Source organism: Ochotona curzoniae, unplaced genomic scaffold, assembly GCF_017591425.1.
Source record: "Ochotona curzoniae isolate NIBS_2020 unplaced genomic scaffold, NIBS_Ocur_1.0 contig_117, whole genome shotgun sequence".
NCBI classification, from domain to species: Eukaryota; Metazoa; Chordata; class Mammalia; order Lagomorpha; family Ochotonidae; genus Ochotona; species Ochotona curzoniae.
Window position 1 is genome coordinate 80669 of NW_024464972.1, and position 18734 is coordinate 99402.

Consider the following 18734-nt stretch of genomic DNA (forward strand, 5'->3'; position numbering starts at 1 on the left):
GTGTAGTGAGGACCCTGTAAATGTTTCAGTGGGGGATCACAAGTTGTGGACATTCTAATAAAGTGCATGCACTTAAGGTAGATAAAAGGAGATAAGGAAGATTTTGAAACTTCATTTAGTAATTTCTTCTGCACTTGGCAGACTTTTTCATCTGCTCTAACTTCCCACATGCCTGCAACAGCCACAACACCAAAAGTAAGTCAGGTTTTTTACACTGGTGCCCAAGCCACTGTCTGCTGCCTCCCAGCCTGGGCAGTAGCTGCACATTGCATTTGCACAGAACTCAAACCCAGGCATTCTGATGGAGACACAGGAGTCCCAATGTCATCTGAACCACTGTCATGCACACCCACACAGGGCAGGGATGCCTTCCTGTGTCAGGTGAGCATTCACTGCTTTTCTCCCACACCTATTGTTCACAGCAAACAGTTCTTTTAAAGAGCCAATGCTTATTTTGTGACACAGAAAAAAAAAAAAGAAGAAGAAGAACAAGACAGCTTAGTGAAGTGTGTCATGGAGGAAATAGTGATTCCTGTTATGAGTTTTTAGGGCAGAGAGCAGCACTTGGCATTGAGGCAAGAGTTCTGGACATTCAGAGATTTATTCCCTGCCTTAATGCTCTCTGCTGAACCTGACTTATTCCCTCTACAACTCATGGGGACATTTAATCCCAATCATTAAAACTTAAGGGAATGGGTGACAACATACCAGAAGCCATCAGGATAAATCAGTAGTGCTGCCTTCACAGCTCCTTCCTCAGGTTCTTCTAGAGAAGCCCCTTTGCGTGAGTCCCCGTGCACTCCCTTGGCTTGTCTACAAGGTCGCTGTGCCACCCCAGGCCTCTGCCAAGCACAACGCCAGCACCACATGCTGCCCCTCAACCTTGCAGCAAAACTCTGAGCAAAACAAGGCTGTTTGTTCTAACTGCTGGAGTCTGTGCTGGTCTGGTGTGAGCAACAAGAAAACTGCCCCAGACCCTTAGGAGGAGCTTCACTGAGGACTGAGCTGGGAACTGGAGATGCTGTTGCTCAACTCAGGAAAATCAGGGAAAAGAAGGAAGGAAAGAAGGAAGGAAGGAAGGAAGAAAAAGAGAAAGAGAAGAGAAGAGAAGAGAAAGAAGAAGAGAAAGAAGAAAGAAAGAAAGGAAGAAAGAGAAAGAAAGAGAAAGAAAGAGAAAAAGAAAGAAAAAACAAACTTTAAATAAAGAAAAAGGAAATCATGCCCAATATGAATTTCAACCTGTCCCTGGGCACTCCCTCCTCCTCACTGCACAATGGGTTCCACTGTGAGTCCTAGTGTTCAAGGTCAGTGCTGCAGAGTGAGGACCCCAAGGTCCCCCTCCTGGCCCCCGCCCGCCCCGCGGCCTCAGGAGATGCTCTCACACACTCACCCTTCCCAGCTTCTCACCAGTCGGGGGTCCTGCACAGGCTCCTGCGGGGAGGGAGCTCACAGGGCAGCACTGGCTCAGCCACCTGCGCCTCTCCACCAGCACAACCAGCAACGCGGCTATGGCGGCGCCCACAACAACCTCCTGCCTGCTGCCACAGGGCTTCCTGGGCGCGCTGATTGGACCAATGCCACACACCATGACTACGCGTGATGTCAGAAAATGCGCAGCCAATCAGAATCACAAAGGGAGGAGGGGCTGGCAGGTAGGATTCTGGAGGGAGGGGGAGTGAGGGGCGGGGCTTCACCTCAGGCAGGAAGTGGCCTCCTCTCTTGCAGCTTGAGCCTTCCAACAGCAGGGGCCGCTGTCGCCTCTCACATCAGTCCACCTCCTGGCCTCTCCTTCAGGATCCCTTTCAAGTCTGGAAAAACAGAATTGTAGAACAATAATCTAGAGTTACTCTTCATTGATTGTTCAATTGATTCTGAGAAATTTCTTCTTTATATTCGCTTTTTGCTGTTAGTTCATTTGGCACCTTAAAATACAGAGCTGAAAGATATTTGAAAATGTAGTGTAAGTTAATATTTTAGATCTCATTTCTGGTTTTTTTTGTATTCATACTCTTCTTATCTGTTTCTTATTAGTAATACCTGCTTGATTGTATTGATCTCCTACCCAGAAATCTCGCGTGCTTTTTTCATCAGTTTCAGTTTGGTTTTGCATGAATGAGTCATTGGTGTACATTGACAGTTTTGCTGTGTGAAAGGTCACAACTATGCATATAATTTCCTTTCTCTGTTTAAGTTTTTGCGTTGCATGCTCTAAAAAATGTTTAAGAGGCAAGTACTGAGACCTGGCGCGATAGCCTAGTGACAAAATTATTTTTTTTTTTAAATCTTATTTTTATAATGTTTTTATTGGAAAGGTGGATATACAGAGAGGAGAGACAGAGAGGAAGATCTTCTGTCCGATGATTCACTCCCCAAGTGAGCGCAATGGCCGAAGCTATGCCGATCCGAACCCAGGAGCCTCTTCCGGGTCTCCCAAGTGGGTGCAGGTTCCCAAAGCTTTGGGCCATCCTGGGAGCTGGAAGGGAAGCAGGGCTGTCGGGATAGAACTGGCGCCCATATGGGATCCCGGGCGTGCAAGGTGAGGACCTTAACCACTTGCGCCACCGTGCCGGGCCCCACACTGGATTTTCACATGAGCTTGTGATTTGGTAATTACCAACCTTGCTAATAAAAACTCCTTAGAACTCTCTAGATTGTCTGGTGTGGTCTTGCTTTCCACCCACAACACCATCCTGAAGCTGACAGCTGAAGTGCAATTCCTTTGACAATAACCCGAGTTCTTACACTCTGAAGGAGAATTTTACCAGGCACCAGGAGATCCTGACTGCCTACTGTCCAGTCTGCCTCCTCACATACTCCTCCAGTGCTTTTATGCACACAGCAGCCCTCTGCTTGTTCCAGGACAGGCAGCCTAGGAAACCTCCCCTTTCATTAAGCATGCACCGCTGCCATGCTTGTTGCTTAAAGGCCACACCAGCTCTGTCAGTGCCCACCATATTCCTGGCACGCCTTTACCTTACATGAGCCAGGATTGTATATCAACCTGGTTCTTCTTCTGTTTTTGTTTTTATTTATTTTTTTTAAGGGAACATGCCCCAGACAAAAACCTCACTGATTATTAGGACGCTTATAATCAGTTACTTTGTCAAGGTAACTGTAAGCAGCAGTCAAATAAATGATTTCCTCAGAACAGCCTCTGCCCTTTTTTTGGAACATGGCTGTCTCTGCCAGTGCCACTGTCCTGCTGGCTGACTACCCTGGATCACACCGGTGTTAATGAAAACCTCTATATGTGCAGGTCTGCTCAGCTTCCAGACCCTGCACCTCTTGACCACACGTCCTGTGTGCCACTCCAGGCTTGTGGAGTTTTGCCTGCAACCCCAATGACCCTGACCCACATGCCAGCTCTTCCAGGGCCAGCTGGGCTGTGCTGGAGCACTGTGAGCCTCTAGCATGCCCCCTCCCACAAGCCATCTGCACCAGGGCCAGATGTTTTTTTGCACTGCCCCAAAGGCTCACCGCCACTGCTGCTCCTTTATTGGGCAACAGTGTCTCTGCCAGTATCCCAAGCACTGCTTCTCAGCCCACCCTGACACCCCATATGCTACTCTCGGGCCAGGTCGGCTTGGCCACAGTCAAATTCCCTCCAGAATAGGTGCACCCCGTGGACATGCCTTGAGCTCCAGGCCCCAGCATTCTTGGCTACATGCCCCACTTCCTTCTTCCCTTATGAATCTGTAGCATGCCCACCCAGTTCATAGAACTAGTGTCATGCATCCAGGGCCAGGAACCTGTTCACTCACACAACCGCTCTCCCAACAGCCACTACCAGATTGGGTATGCTGGGCTGGCCACTGGCCCCAGGTCCCATCACTATGCCAGTTGCTCCAGGGTGGAGCCAGGTTGCCCCAGCTCTCCAGCTTGGCATTCTGCCTGCATTCCAGGGCCAGACCTGCCCACCCATCTACACTGCCTCTCGCACTCTTAACCTGATGCAGGGACAGGCCTACTTGGAGGGAGACCCCTAACCTCCAGTCCACCTGGCCCTCTATTCCACAGGTGACTTGAAGGCAGAGAGAATTAGTCAGTGGTTCCAGCTCACCCTGTACCTCTAGTGCCTGTCAGGATGGCACTCCAGGTTCAGGCCAGTGTACATGGGGCCCATGCTCCGTTTACCCACTGGCCCAGCGCTCCAGAGCTTCAAGGACTAGGTGAATGATCCCCACACCTCTAACCCTCCCACTATGCCTGCCGCTCCAGGGTCAGGTACACTCTGCCTGCAATCCACTCCCACCCCCATACAAACACACACACACACACACACACACACACACACACACACACGGTATGCTATCTGCTTGCTGCAGCAGAACCAGGTGGGCACTTCCAGCTTCCCAGTGCCCCCAGCAGGCTGCTTGCCCACCTGCCACTCCAGGAGCTTGTCCTGCACAGGCAGCTCATAAATTACTGCTGAAAGGACCTACTGATTCAGCCAGCATTTCCCGTTCCCAGCCTGCCTACTGTCCACTTTGCTAAGAACGCACCCCCTAAGCCCTTGTTCCCGGCTTGCCTGGAAGCCATTCCAGGCTCAGGTTGACTCAGCTGGTATTTCATGCCCTTCTACGCCTTCCTCCTCCACATCCCCATCCTGAGGTTCTGAGGCAGGGCACATTCAGAGGTTGCTTCACGGTCCCCAGTACTCACACCATTCCCTCTAGGGCCATGTCATCCAAACCACCTAGGCCAGTGCATCCTGCACTGCACCCCTAGCTCACAGGCCATACAGCCCCACTCACTGTTTGTTACAGGATTAACCAGGCTCAGCCTGCGTCACACACCCTGCACCCTTTCTCTGTGCCTGAGCCCTATCAGACAGCATGCATGTGCCCTCAGTCTTCCCACTGTGCCAGATGCTAATTCAGACTGCGCCCTGTTAGCCGCTGGGCCTGTTTGATCCACAGTCTCTTCCAGGGCCATGCTGCCCTGATTGCCACATCAAAACCAGGCCAGGGACGGACCCCATCAGCTGCAACCCACCTGCCAGGTGCTCCAGGGTCAGGTGTGCTTGAACAGCGACTCACCCAACCCACTGTCCACTCCGGGGCCCACGGTACACTCCTGGGCCAAAAGGGCTTGGCTGGTACCCACATGCATGCCAGGCATGCACAGTTTGCTCCAGGAACAAGGGGTCATGAAATGAGCCAAGGAAAAAACACATTCACCAGCCGTGTTTTCCAGAGCCAGACAAGCTGGTGCATTCTACAACCGCTCTCCTCCCACCATCTACTTCATAGCCAAGTCATCCTGGCCAGTGTCCCTGCTGCCATAGCACTGTAGTCATCCACTTCAGAGCCCAATTGTGCTGGGGGAAGGGTGTGCCTTTAACACGCTCCCTCTGTTTCCCATCTTGCCCATCCAGGGCCAGGCTTGGTGAGCCAGCACCAGTGCACCTCTAGCACACTCTCACACTGTCCATCATCCACTGCTGAGAGCCAGTCAGGCTCAGCCAGTGATTCTGTGTCCTCAGTGCTGGGTTCCTTCTGCTGACCACCTGCCCCTGCCAACCCCAGCCTGCATGCCTTGAGTCCCCTGCCCCATGACACATCCACCCTGTCACCTTACCAGATGCTACCTGACCCTCTAGTGGCATGTCCCACATTCATAGCTCTTCTGCAAGCTACTTCAGGGCCAGGCTGGCTGGGCAGCTCCAAAACTCACCTCTAGCCTGCCTGCCACAGTAGCCATCCTGCTGCCACAGGGCAAGGTGGGCTAGAGTTGCAAGGAATTCAAAACAAAACACTGCAGCAAAAACCTCATTTCTTGTCTCACATGACAAAATTTTCATGCAGAAAATTCTAGTTTGCAAAGCAGAATTTATTTAATAAGAAGAAGGAAAATTGCTGCTGCCTAGAGGAGGACAGGCTCCAAAGGGAGGAGAGAACCAAGAAAATATTGGAAATGGTGTTTTTATGCACTGTCTCAGGGAGGGGTTCACATGAGTCACCCCAAGCTCAGAGAGAAAGAAACTTATTCACAACAGGCAGTAATGTCTATCACCTCACCCAGAAAAAAGATGGTGAGACTTGTGGCTTCCTTCTCCCAATGTTGTGGGGTAGGCAGCCAGTTCAGGGTTATCAGCTTGGAAGACACAGCCCCTACACCATCTAGGCTTTCCCTTCTGCCCATCTGTGACACTCACCCATCATCACCTGGAACCTGAGAGGGGGCGGTATTGCATTGTTGTGTAACCACTCGCCTCACAAACCCCAATGAAGCCTATGATAGGAAGGGGCTCACTCTCTTGGTCACGTGCTTCCATTCCTCTGGTATTCTGACTCTTGGGCTCCACAGTACCTGCTTGCTCTCTGGATTCCAGCAGATAGATTCTGAGGACAGTTAGCTTTCTGCTTGTGGCCTTAGAAAGCAGTAGCAATTGGGCAAAAGCCTTGAAACTCTGCACTCAGCTGGCAGACCAGGAAGAGGCTCCTGGATCCTGGTTTCAGATCATCTCAGCTTTGGCTGCCACTTGGGGAGTAAACCAGTGGATGGACGATATTTATCTCTCCATCTTTCTGTCGATCTGACTTTACACTAAAAACAAAACAAAGCTTATGATGTCACTAATATTCTCACGTAATATGCATACATTCTCTCTCAACTTCTCTTTACATGTGTATATATATTTAGTAGAGAGCCTGTCAGATAAGTAAACACTTGGATCCAAAGGGCTCCAAATGCAATGGAGAGGGCCCGGCGAGGTGGCCTAGAAGTTAAAGTACTCACCTTCTATGCTTAAGAATCCCATATTGGCATTGGTTCTAATCCTGTCAGCCTGGTGTCCAATCAAGCTCTCTACTTGTGGCCTGAGACAGCCTTGGGACCCTGCACCCATGTGGGAGAATGGAGAAAGTTACTGGCCCCTGGCTTCAGATCAGTGCAGCACCAGCCATTGCAGTCACTTGGGGAGTGACTCATCAGACAGAGGATCTTCCTCTGTCTCTCATTCTCTCTGTCTATCTGACTTTGTGATAAAAACAAAATAAATTCAAAGAAAAAAACAAAAAACAGAGAGATGCTTGGACTGCAGACATCCACCTTTCCCTGGCTTCTCTGGCCACATTCCATTACTGCTAGGCCTCACCTCGCCTGGAACTCTGGAAAGCACACAAATTAGAAATACAAAGCATCTTAGAATTAACATCTTTCCTGTCCCACCCAAGCAGTAACCAGATTGTGAGGAATACACACATACAGGGGCCATGCACAGGGGCCACCTGGAGACCCGAGACCAACCATGTACTGGGGAGACCCAGAGTTGGAGTGCCAGAGCAATGGAAGCACGTGACTAAGAGAGCCAGTCCCCATCCTGCTATCAGGGGCCATTGTGGGGGCTTGTGAGGACATGGTTCAACAACAATGCAATACCGGCCCCTCTCAGGCCTCAGAATGTGAGCATCACGGGTGGGCAGGAGGAAACACCCAGGTGGTGGGGTGGGGTGTGGTTTCTAAGCTGGTGACCATGAACTGCCTGTCTACCCCACAACACTGGGAGAAGGAAGACACAGATTTCAGTCTTTTAGTTCTGGTCGATGCAGCAGACATCACTGCCCATTATTGTGAAAAACTTTCTTTCTCTCTGCCCTTGGGGTGACTCATGTGAACCCCTACCTGAGATGGTGCATAATGGACAAAATTTCCACCATTAACTCAGGGTTTTCCTCCCTTGCAGTCCCTCCTGCTGCTGCGGAAGGCCGCCTTCCTTCTACTTCTTAAATAAACCCTGCTTTGCAAACTAGAGTTTTCCACATGAACATTTCTTCAAGACAGGAAATAGGTTGTAACAGTGTTTCATGCTGATTTCCCTACCACGCTAGCCTGCTTTGTCCTACAGCAGCGGGAAGGCTATGGGGGTGGGCAGGCTAGAAATGAGTGTTGTCGGCCAAGCCCTTCTGGCCCTGGAGGAGCTTCCAGGCAGGTCAGGGGTGTGGGAGATGACTTTGGAGGGTCAGGTGAGGCGGCAGAGTGGGCAGGTTGTGTGGCAGGGGACTCAAGGTGTGCAGGCTGGGCTGCAGGGTCACCGGCAGATCGGGCCTAGCCCTGGAGTGGCTGGCAAGCACACTGCCTGCTGAGGGAGTGAGATCATTGGCTAAGCCTGACTCGCTCTCGAGCTGCAGACAGTGGACAGTGTGGTAGTGCTCCTGGGTAGAGCCGAGGCTGTCTAACCAAGACTGGCCCTGGATGGGCAAGTGGAGCAATGGAAGGTGTTATGTTAAAGAAGCCCCTCGCCACCTCCCTCCACCCACGCAATTCAGCCTGGCCCTGAAATGGAGGACTACAGGCTGTAGGAGCAGGACACTGGCCAGGATGTCTTGGCTATGAAGCAGATGGCAGGCAGAGAGGGGGCATACAGTGCACTGGTTTCTCCAGCGTGTCCCTGGAATAGCAGCCAGTGGGTTCCTTAGGCTCTGGGCTTACTGCCATGACCCAATGGCTCTGAAATGCATGGTGTGGGTACTGGGGGCACATGGGGATACCGACCACGCAGCGTGCAGGTCTGAGTGATTTTCAAGCTAGGATGTAGGGGTGCACTAGCCTAGGCAGTTGAAATGTTGTGGTCCTGGAGCAGATGGAGTGAATGCTCAGGGCCATGAATGCTGTCTGAACAGTCCTGGCCCTAGATCAGCATTAGGGGGCAATGGCGAGGTTGGTTTAGAGGCACATGGAGCACCAGTTAAGTCCATCTGACCCTTGAGTGGCTTCAGGAAAGTTGGGAATGTGGACAGGGGTCAAGGGCGGGCAGGGTTGTTAGCAGAGTGGACATCCGGCAAGCTAGGGGCACAGGGAATGCCAACTGAACTGGCCAGTGCTTGCAGCAGTGGTCTATGAGCTTCTTAGCGGGGCAAGGCCTGCATGCTGTTCAGTCTATGAGCAGCTTGTTGGGAGTGCCAGTGGCTGGTAGTGGCCACCTGGTTCTACAGCAGCAAGTGGAGCAGTAGGGCAGGTGTGCTGGTTTCTTGGGCAGAGTGGGCCTGGGCCTGGAGTAGCGAGAAGCCTAGAGGTGCAGGGATCATCAGCCTAGTCTTGAGATCCTGTACTCTCATGGGAGACCCGGAAGAGCTCCTGGCTTCTGGCTTCTGATTGGCTAAGCTCCAGCCATTGTGCTCACTTGGGGAGTGAATCATCAGATGGAAGATCATCCTTTCTGTCCCTCCTCCTCTCTGTATATCCACCTTTCAATTAAAAAAAAAAAAAAATTGTGTGCAGTTTTCTTTTCCTTTGGATCTATACAAGGTCCACTCCCTCTGCCCTCCCCAGCCCACCCACGCCGAGGTTTTTTTCTATGTACAAAAATAGTCTCCCCCAAACAGAAGTCAAGCATCTCTACATCTTTTATAAAGTTCTCTCGTTGGTGGCGCAGGTTTTGCATTGAGCAAAGAAGGGATTGGTGGTCTGCTCTGAAGCTGTTATTTGCTGTGGGTAATGAAATTTTCTTCTTTGTCAGCATACCAGGATTTTTGTTGCATCGCGTTTGTTTTCCTCATGCTTCCTTCTCACTCTACATTTTCACTTCTTCCATTTCCCGGCATTTTTGTTTCTTTGTTTTCTTTTCCTCTGAGAATGTCTTTCCCCCTAGTCCCCACCCACTATCAGCCCCCAACCTCCCTTCCCACCCCCAGACCTGCTTCCGTCCGCTGTCCGGAGGGCCCCCCTCACGTGTGCGAGAGGGGCAGTGTACCGTTAATGGCCGTGCTGGGCACCGGGCCGCTCTGGTAGTGCTGCAACACGTGCAGTCCACTTGGAGTGGTTGGCTCTGGCACTTCGGCACCGGGGAGGTATATGCTGATCCTGTTCTGGAGGTCCCTGGCCTGGGAGGGTGCCCTGGAATGGGAGGAAGAAGTAGTCACTGAGAGGCTGCAGTTGGCCTTGGACTTGACCACCAAGCCCATGGATCCAAGCGCCATGCCGGGGGTGCCCTGCTGCGAGGAGGACATGCTGTAGGTGGGAGAGCAGTTCATGTTGGTCTGCGAGCTGGTCATGGAGTTGTACTGTGGCACGCTGATGTAACAGTGGTGCACGGGCTGCATCTGAGCCCCACCATTCACGTTGAGCCTGAGTGCTGCGGGCAGCCCAGCTGGTGCTGCATTATGCTGTAGCTGCCATTGCTCTAGCCTTCACATGTGCGTAGCTGTCAATGCACTGGTTCACGCCTGTGCCGAGGCCTGCGCTAACCCCAACCCCGTTGGCCACGCTGTTGCTGCCAGGGGCCAGCAGCCCTCTGGGCTGCATTTGCTTACCCTTCTTCATGAGCATCTTGGTTTTCTGCCACGGCCAATATTAATAATTCAGGAGCTCCTTCCTGGGCAGCGCCCACAACCGCTTGGCCTCTGTGATGAACGGCTGCTTCGCCATCTCCGACGAAGTTTCCACTCGGGGCCCAGGTGCTTGCTGATCTCAATGTTGTGCATCTTGGGTTCTCCTGGGCCATCCTTCCACGCTGCTCACAGGACCACACCATGAAGGCGTTCATGGCCCTTTTGGTTGCCGCTGGCCGCTGGCCACTGTCCCTGTGGCATTGCCATCACCACAGCTCCCCCCTGAATTCGGCTGCAGGCCCAGCGGCTTGAGCTCCGTCTCCATCTGTTGTACATGCAGACGCTGTGCTTGTAAGCCTGATCGGCCTAGGCCAGAAACCCTAGGGGCGGTGGGGAACTTGGGGGTGCCTGGCGGGCGGGCGCGCAGGAGGAGGAGGAGGTGGAGGGGTGGCAGGAAGGGTGATTGGGGATCACAGGGTTTTGAAAAGAGACCAGGTGGAGGAGAGCAATTTGGGGAGGGGAAGAAGGAAAGTGACAGAGGGGTGAGAGAGAGAGAGAAGCGAACTGGAATCGAGATAAAAAAAGTAGTGCTTCCCTCCGCCTCAGGCCCATGACGCCAGCACGGACTGCGATTATTATTATTATTGTTGTTTTTGTGTGTTTTTTTTTTTTTTCTTTGGAAAGGCTTAAGCCCCGGACTCAAACTTCTTCCTACCTTTCTTTCTCTCCTCTTCTTGCTCACTCAGTCCTTAAAGAGGCAGCAAACTACTTTCCCCCTTTTGTAAACACTCTCTCCTCTGCTTTACAACTCCTGGTGTTTTTTTGAACAAGTTAATAGACAACCGTCGAAGCGCTGGTTCTAATCCCAGCAGCCCTGCTTCCCATCCAGCTCCCTGTTTGTGGCCTGTTTGTGGCCTGGGAAAGCCTTGGAACCCTGAACTCCAGTGGGAGACCTGGAGGAAGTTATGGCTCCTGGCTCCATTTTGGCAATCACCAGCCTTTGTGGTCACTTGGGGAATGAGTCATCGGACAAAAGATCTTCCTCTCTGTCTCTCCTCCTTTCTGTATACCTGACTTTGCAATAAAAAGAAACTAAATCTTAAAAAAAAAAAAGAGTTGCATTTATTCAGGCACAAACATTGTTCTTAGGGCACAAGAGGCTAGGAAAATCTCACTGGTTGGCAAAGGGTGTAGGCTTGTTTGAGCTGACGTAATATTATTAGATAGGGCAAGAAACAGAGAGCAGATTACAGAAAAGTTAGGGGCCAGGAAGTCAACAGCGATATACTTGGAGAACCCCCTGGACACAGGGAAGAGGGGATGATGGCTGAGCGGTTTTAGGAAATAGAAAACCCAGCATCTACTGGTGAGCTGTGATCTGGACTCAAAGGACAACCAGGGATCCAGAGGCAGCCACAGATCAGCCCTTGCAGCAGCCAGGTGGGAGCTTGGGTTCACATGGGGAGCTCGGGAGGTGAACACAGGCTGGGACTGGCCAATCATGCCAAATACTCTGGGTGGGGGGAGAAAGGCACCCTCCTTCACTGCTGGTGGGAGTGTAGGCTAATACAAGCACTGTAGAAATCAGTATGGAGAGCAATTGGAGAATTGCAAATAAATCTGCCATATGACCCAGCTATCCCACTGCTAGGAATATACCCAATAGAAATGAAATCTGCATATGTGAAGGGGATCTGTAATCCTATTTAGGGTAGCACAAGCTACAATAGCAAAGACATGGAAACAATCTAGATGTGCGTCCAAAGAAGAGTGATTAAAGAAACTGTGGTACATCTAATCCATGGAATATTATTCAGCTATTAAGAACAATGAAATTATACTATTTACAACAAGATGGTCCCAACTAGAGCCCATTATGCTCAGTGAAATGAGTCAGTCACAAAACAACAAATACCATATATAAGGAATACCTTATAAAAGGAAGCTGTGTGGAATGTGTAACTTCAATAATCCAATTGATACTGTTTCTTCTGTTTTGCTTTGGCTGCATTCCATGTGTTTTGAGGTTTTTTGTTTTAGTTTTATTTATTCCAAATACTCTCTCTCTTTTTAAAGATTTATTTATCTTTATTGTGAAGCCAGATAGGCAGAGAGGAGGAGAGACAGAGAGGAAGATCTTCCATCCGATGATTTACTCCCCATGTGAGCGCAATGGCTGGTGCTATGCCAATCCAGAGCTAGGAGCAGGGAAATTCCTCCAGATCTACTCTATGGGTGCAGGGTCCCAAGGCTTTGGGTCGTCCCTGACTGCTTTCCCATGCCAATGTGTGGGTTGGTAGTGGAACATGGTAGACACAAGCAAAAATAGAAATCAAGATGAAGCACAAATCATGCTGAGCTAGGCTCTTACACCTACTGATCTGCATGAGCCAGGGATGCTAGGACACCACATTAAAGGCAAAGGCCAAGACAGGTGAGAGGCTGAGCCAAGCTGAGTCAGAGCAACCACTGGCATCCACACAATTTATGGCTTGGAACTGGCCTGGTTGGGGAGCTAAGGGTCCACCCTAGCTGAATTGGGGTTAACACTGAGGAGTGCAGAGGCTGTAGTGGAAATGGATTCTGGTCTGGATACAGTTGCAGTCTCCCTTGGCACAAGTGTGGACTGGGACTGGACACACCAAGCCAGGCCAGACTCCAACACCATCTGATGTTCTGGAGGACCAGGGTAGATGTGGGATGGACTAAGCTTGGTCTCAATCCCTACTGAGCCATGTGTGAGCTGTGTTTGGGTATGGATAAGCCTTGGCTGCACTGAAACATCCAACAATAAGCAGAATGTGTTGAAGGCCAGTCTGGAAAGATCACTGTTTCTGCTAGGACAGGAGGTGGACTGAGAAGAGCTGGCTCATGAACCCACCAGTATATGCAAAATCTGGCATTGGGAGAGGTTCTGATGGAGGAGCCTGGGCAACTCCTCTGTCAGGACAAAACCCTGCAGGTAAGCACTATAAGCACAAAAGGAACAACCCATACCAGGCCAGGGAAAGGTACCCAGTACCACACATTTGGCACAGGTCAGGGGTGAACCAGGCTGAACCAGTTCACATCACTGCTGACGAATCTGAGCAACAGAACAGTGTGGGTTGAACCAGTTGTGGACACAACACATATCAGCACACATTACAGCTGGAATTGGGGGTGGGCTGGGCCGGGCAGGCTACAGCACCCACTAGCAAATGCCAAGGTGAGGAGGGCCATGCCAGATTGGGCCGCAGTGCTAGTAGGAACCAGGGAGGGAGGGAGGGGGTAAAGCTGGTAGGGAGAATGCAGAGGGCACCCTTGGTGGAACACCTCATCCACCGCACAGCATGAGTTGATACCAGGCAGGGCTATAACATCTGTGGGCCTCATGCAAGCCAGATCAGGGAAGAGCCATGCTTGATTGACTGTCCCTACTGGGGCAAACATAAAGCAGAATGGGTGAGGGTTGATTGGGCTTTACAACAGCATCAGATAGCAGATGCTGGCACCAGTGGCTAATCTGTCAAGTTATACTACAGAACCACCTGCAGAGTACATGATCCGGGGGTGAGAGTGATTTAGGAGGGAAATAGTGGCGCTTCCCTCTTGGATTGCCACTCCCACTGGAGAGCATGAAAACCAGCACTGGGGCCAGGGTGGCTGGACAGAACGACACCCACCACCATTTGTGTGGTCTGGATAGTGGAGCTGGTTAGGTTAAACTAGGCTTTAATGCCCACCGGCATGTATGAGAGCTGAATGGGATGTGGGACAGACTGAACTAGTCTGCTGCACATACTGGCAAGCATGGGAACTAGCACAGGGGGCAGGACTGATGGGAGTTATTGTGGGGGGCTCCAACTAGACTGCTGCTCCCAGTGGTTTATGTGAGAGCGAAGTGTGTGCTGGGCAGCATCAGACTGGACTGCAACATCCATTGGTTCCAGTGGAAGACAGGGTTGGAAATAGAACAAAACTAGCAATTGCAACCACCAGCTGATTGTGGCAATGGACAGTACCTGGCCCTGTACTTGCAAGTACACACAAGAATCTTGTCCAGAATCACCTCAAAGTTTCTTTGGGGATTTCAACAAACTGCCAGACTCAGAATCCTACCCATGAAGAGAAGTGCAGGTTCCATGGTACGCCCTGGAGTGTAAGTGCCAGAGCCTAGCCTCCTCAGTGGCTCAGACGGAGCAGTGGAGAGCACAACCAGGTACACATGGAGGATATGGCAGTCTATGGGAACCTGCAGAGGATACCTTGCACCACAACAGAGGGCAAATCGAATCAATCAGCTACCCCAGCCATATGTTGGCAGTGAAAAACTGGGCAAATGGAGACGCTAAGATGGACTATGTCAATCAGTGGATTCTGCAGCGACTTCATTGTGCTTAGAATGGAGAGATTGGGGCGTGGCGCCATGGCCTAGTGGGTAAGGTCCTCGCCTTGAGCACTCCAGGATCCCATATGGTGGCCTGTTCTAATCCAGGCAGCCTGCTTCCCATCCAGCCTCCTGCTTGTGGCCTGGGAAAGCAGTCGAGGACTGCCCAAAGTATTGGGACCCTACACCCATGTGGGAGACCCAGAAGAACTCCTGGCTCCTGGCATCAGATTGGTGCAGTACCAGCCATTGCGGTCACTTAGGGAGTGAATCATTTGACGGAAGATCTTCCTCTTTGTCTCTCCTCCTCTCTGTATAACCGGCTTTCTGATAAAAAAAAATAAACAAATACTAAATAAATATTAAAAAAAGAAAAGAAAAAGAATGCCTTGATTGCCAGCAATTCATAACTGTTGAACTATCAAAACCACTTGAGCAAGACCCTTGGAGCATATTCCATGTTGGAAACCTGGGATAGGTGGGAGGCCGGGTGGGGCTTCTCCTTTTATCTTCCCCTTTACCCCAGATACAGAAAAAGAGAGAATGTGGAAATAATACTCTTACCCACTTCCTGGAGCCCTTGAACCTTTATGCCCTAATTAACCATGTAAAGATTGTAAAAAACAAAAAATTATGAGACGCATATACTATAAGATATTCAGTTGAAATGACGCCGTTGCAGACTCAAGAGGCACTCCCCCACGGCCAGGGCCGGAGGCGCAGCCTGAAAGGCCACCATGTGATCAGGCAGTGCGCTGACCGGCCCTGCCACCTGGCCCCATCTGGGTCTTCCCTTTACAGCCCATGTGGAGCGTCCCAGAGACCCCATGCCAATGGCTGTTCAAACATCAGGCTGGCCCCCAAATGGACACTCTCAGATTCCCCAGCCGGGGGCCTTGCGTAGACCTGGAGCGGACACCCCCTCCTTCTTTTCATGATTTGATTGTAGCACAGAGACGATGGATGATGAGGACGGGAGATGCTTACTGGACGTGATTTGTGACCCCCAGGCCCTCCATGACTTCCTGCATGGATCCAAGAAGCTCGACAGTGATGACCTCCTGGACAATGCTGGCAAGGCCCAGGGTGCCTTCTATGAAAGCCCAGGACTGCAAGTCCAGGAAGTTTCCGGTAACCATCTGAACCCAGAGCCCAGCCAGCCAGCCCCCAGCGTGGACCTGGACTTCCTGGAAGATGACATCCTGGGCTCGCCAGCCACCAGAGGCAGGGCAGCAGACAGTGGGGGCACCAACCCTGTGACATCCTCCAGCAAAGCTTGCCGGTGCCACGTGCACCATCCAGGGCAAGCCGGGCTCACTCACACCACAGCCCAAGGCACCGCAGAACCTGACCTTCATGGCAGCTGACAAGGCTGGCCAGAATGTGGTGTTGTCAGGCTTCCCCGCACCCACCCTGCAGGCCAGCCTCTTCAAGCAGCCACTGGCCACTGCAACTGGGGTGGCGCCACCACAGCCACCAGGCACCCTGAGCAAGCCCATGAGTGTGCACCTGCTGAACCAGGGCAGCAGTATCGTCATCCCTGCCCAGCACAATCTGCCTGGCCAGAACCAGTTCCTGCTGTCCGGCGTCCCCACCGTCCAGGTCCTGCAACCACTCTCCGCCCTGCCAGCCAATGTGGGTGGCCAGATCCTGGCTGCCGAGGCCCCTCACACAAGCAGACAGCTCATCGCCAACCCCATCCTCACAAACCAGAACTTGGCGACCCCGATGAGCCTGGGCCCTGTGCTGGCCCCGCCCTCGGATGCACACAGCGCTGCCACACACATCCTCTCTGCTGCACCCATCCAGTGGGCCAGCCCACGCTCTTCCAGATGCCTGTGTTGCTGGTGGCGGGCAGCCTGCCTGCACAGAGCCAGCCTACATCCCCGGGCCCCACCACCACCACCACAGTCCTGCAGGGCATCACCCTGCCTCCCAGCACCGTGGCCATGCTCAATGCCCCATGGGCTGGTGCAGCCAGCAGCTCTTCCCGCTGCTGCGGCGGCTGCCTTCTCCACCACTATCACCGGGGAGGCCACCCCTGTGATCACCTTGCAGCCCACCCCACCAGCACCCCCTGCAGCCAGCACGCCACTGCCCCTGCACCTCCAGCAGGTGCAGGTACATCTCCCAGTTTGCTGGCAGCCTCCCAGCCCTAAGTGTGACCAAGGGCCCTGTACCTTAACTACAGCTGAAGAAGGCCCCACTGACCACTCACAAAGCTCCCCTGGCCTGCGCCACCCGTGCCACACCTGCCGCTATGCAAGAGCTACCAAGAGCATCTGGCCACCAGTGCCACGCCCCTGCCCACCATGGTGAACGAGGCCAAAAGTGGCTTCATCTGTGAGCTGGCGGCCGTTGAAAATGAACTGAACCAGCGGCTACTCAAGGGCACCGCCTTGCCGCCTGAGCCCACCCACGCAGCTGCCCACACCCAGGGTGGGGATGCCGGCTGGGAGGCCTCACAATGCCACCCACCAAGCGGTGCAAGTCCTAAGACATGGACGAGGCAAGTTCTCGAGCCACAGCCCACAGGACAACACTCTCATGGAGTACTTGCAAAGTGCCATCAATAGCATCCTGAACATGCAACAGGTGCCGGGCCAGCCACATGGTGCACTAGCACCTGCCGCCTCCCCTCCATTCCTGCATCGGCCCGACGTCTAGCCACCCTCCAGCTTCAATGGTGGCCTGGGCCACCAGGATATTGAACAGATAACAGCGGGTGGCCGAGACCACCCATCCAATGACTAAGTTATTGCAGTCATCGAAGGCCAACTGGCAGAGATGCGGCAGTGGGGTGTGCACCTGGGGAGGGGGCAAGAGGGTGACGGCCGCTCCTTTCCTCCCTCCCCGCAGCCCCCAGTGCCCACAGCTCACACTAGCGAGGGGCCAGCAGGAGGGCAACCACAGCAGGGAGGGTTGGCACTGACCACACTTCAGCCCTAGAGGAAACCAGAGGTTGGTGGGGATTAAGCAGGGTCCCCTGTGTCCTCCCCGCGACCTACACAGCCGCCCCTACCCCTCTGCTGGGATCCGAGTGCAGCCACCAGAAACTGGGGTACTCCACGACCCCCAAAACACACGCGCACCTGCACGGCCAGTCATCCTCTGCCTTCAACCGCCCATGCCACGTTTTAAAATCCCGGAGACAGAACTAGTTGTGTAAGATAATTTTTTTTGTACTGTATTTATTGTGTATAAAAATTTTTTAAAAGGAGAATCTTGTACATTTAGCCTCTTGTAAATTAAAAGCCGATCCTTTAAAAAAAAAAACTGAAAAAAAATTAAAAAAAATAAAATGAGGAGATGTGGGCATTTAGTATTTTGGATGAGAAACTGCTTAGGAGACGCTCACCCTACACTGGACTGTCTATGTTTGTGTTACCGCTCCAATACAAATTCCATCTCGCTGCTAACACACTCCCTGGAAGCAGGCAGGGAATTTCTCAAGTATGTGAGTCATTGCACCTGCTGTCATGGACACGGATTTAGTTCCTGGCTCCAATTTTTGACCAGATCTTGTCACAATCTTGCAGAGCTTTAAGGAGTTAACCAGATGGTAGATCACTCTGTCTCTATGACTTCTACAAATGAAATAAGTTAATAAAAATTATATTAAAAATAAGAGAAAACATCTTTTAAAGATTTATTTATTTTTATTGCAAAGTCAGATATACAAAGATTAGGAGAGACAGAAAAGAACATCATCCATCCAGTGATTCACTTCCCAACTGACCACAACGGCCTGCTTTGTTCCAAACTGAACTCAGGAACCAGGACTTATTCCAAATCTCCCACAGAAGAGGTGCAGAGTCCCAAGACTAAGGTTGTCCTCGATGCCTTGCCAGGCTGCAAGCAGGGAACTGGATGGGAAGTGGAGCTGCCAGAATTAGAACCGGCGCACATATGGGATCCTGGTGAGTTCAAGGCAAGGACTTGAGCCACTGTGCCAGGCCCGAGAAAAGTAATTTAAAAACAAGTGGTGGGGCCCGGCGCAGTGGCGCAAGTGGTTAAGGTCCTCGCCTTGCACGCCCGGGATCCCATATGGGCGCCGGTTCTAATCCCGGCAGCCCCGCTTCCCTTCCAGCTCC

General features: G+C 52.0%; 2 pseudogenes; one reads left to right on the forward strand and one right to left on the reverse strand.

Annotated features, from left to right (window-relative positions):
• LOC121166924 overlaps positions 1-17394 on the forward strand; it is a 30954-nt pseudogene extending 13560 nt beyond the window's left edge.
• On the reverse strand, positions 9669-10596 carry LOC121166946 (annotated as a pseudogene).
• Positions 17395-18734: the final 1340 nt, after the last annotated feature.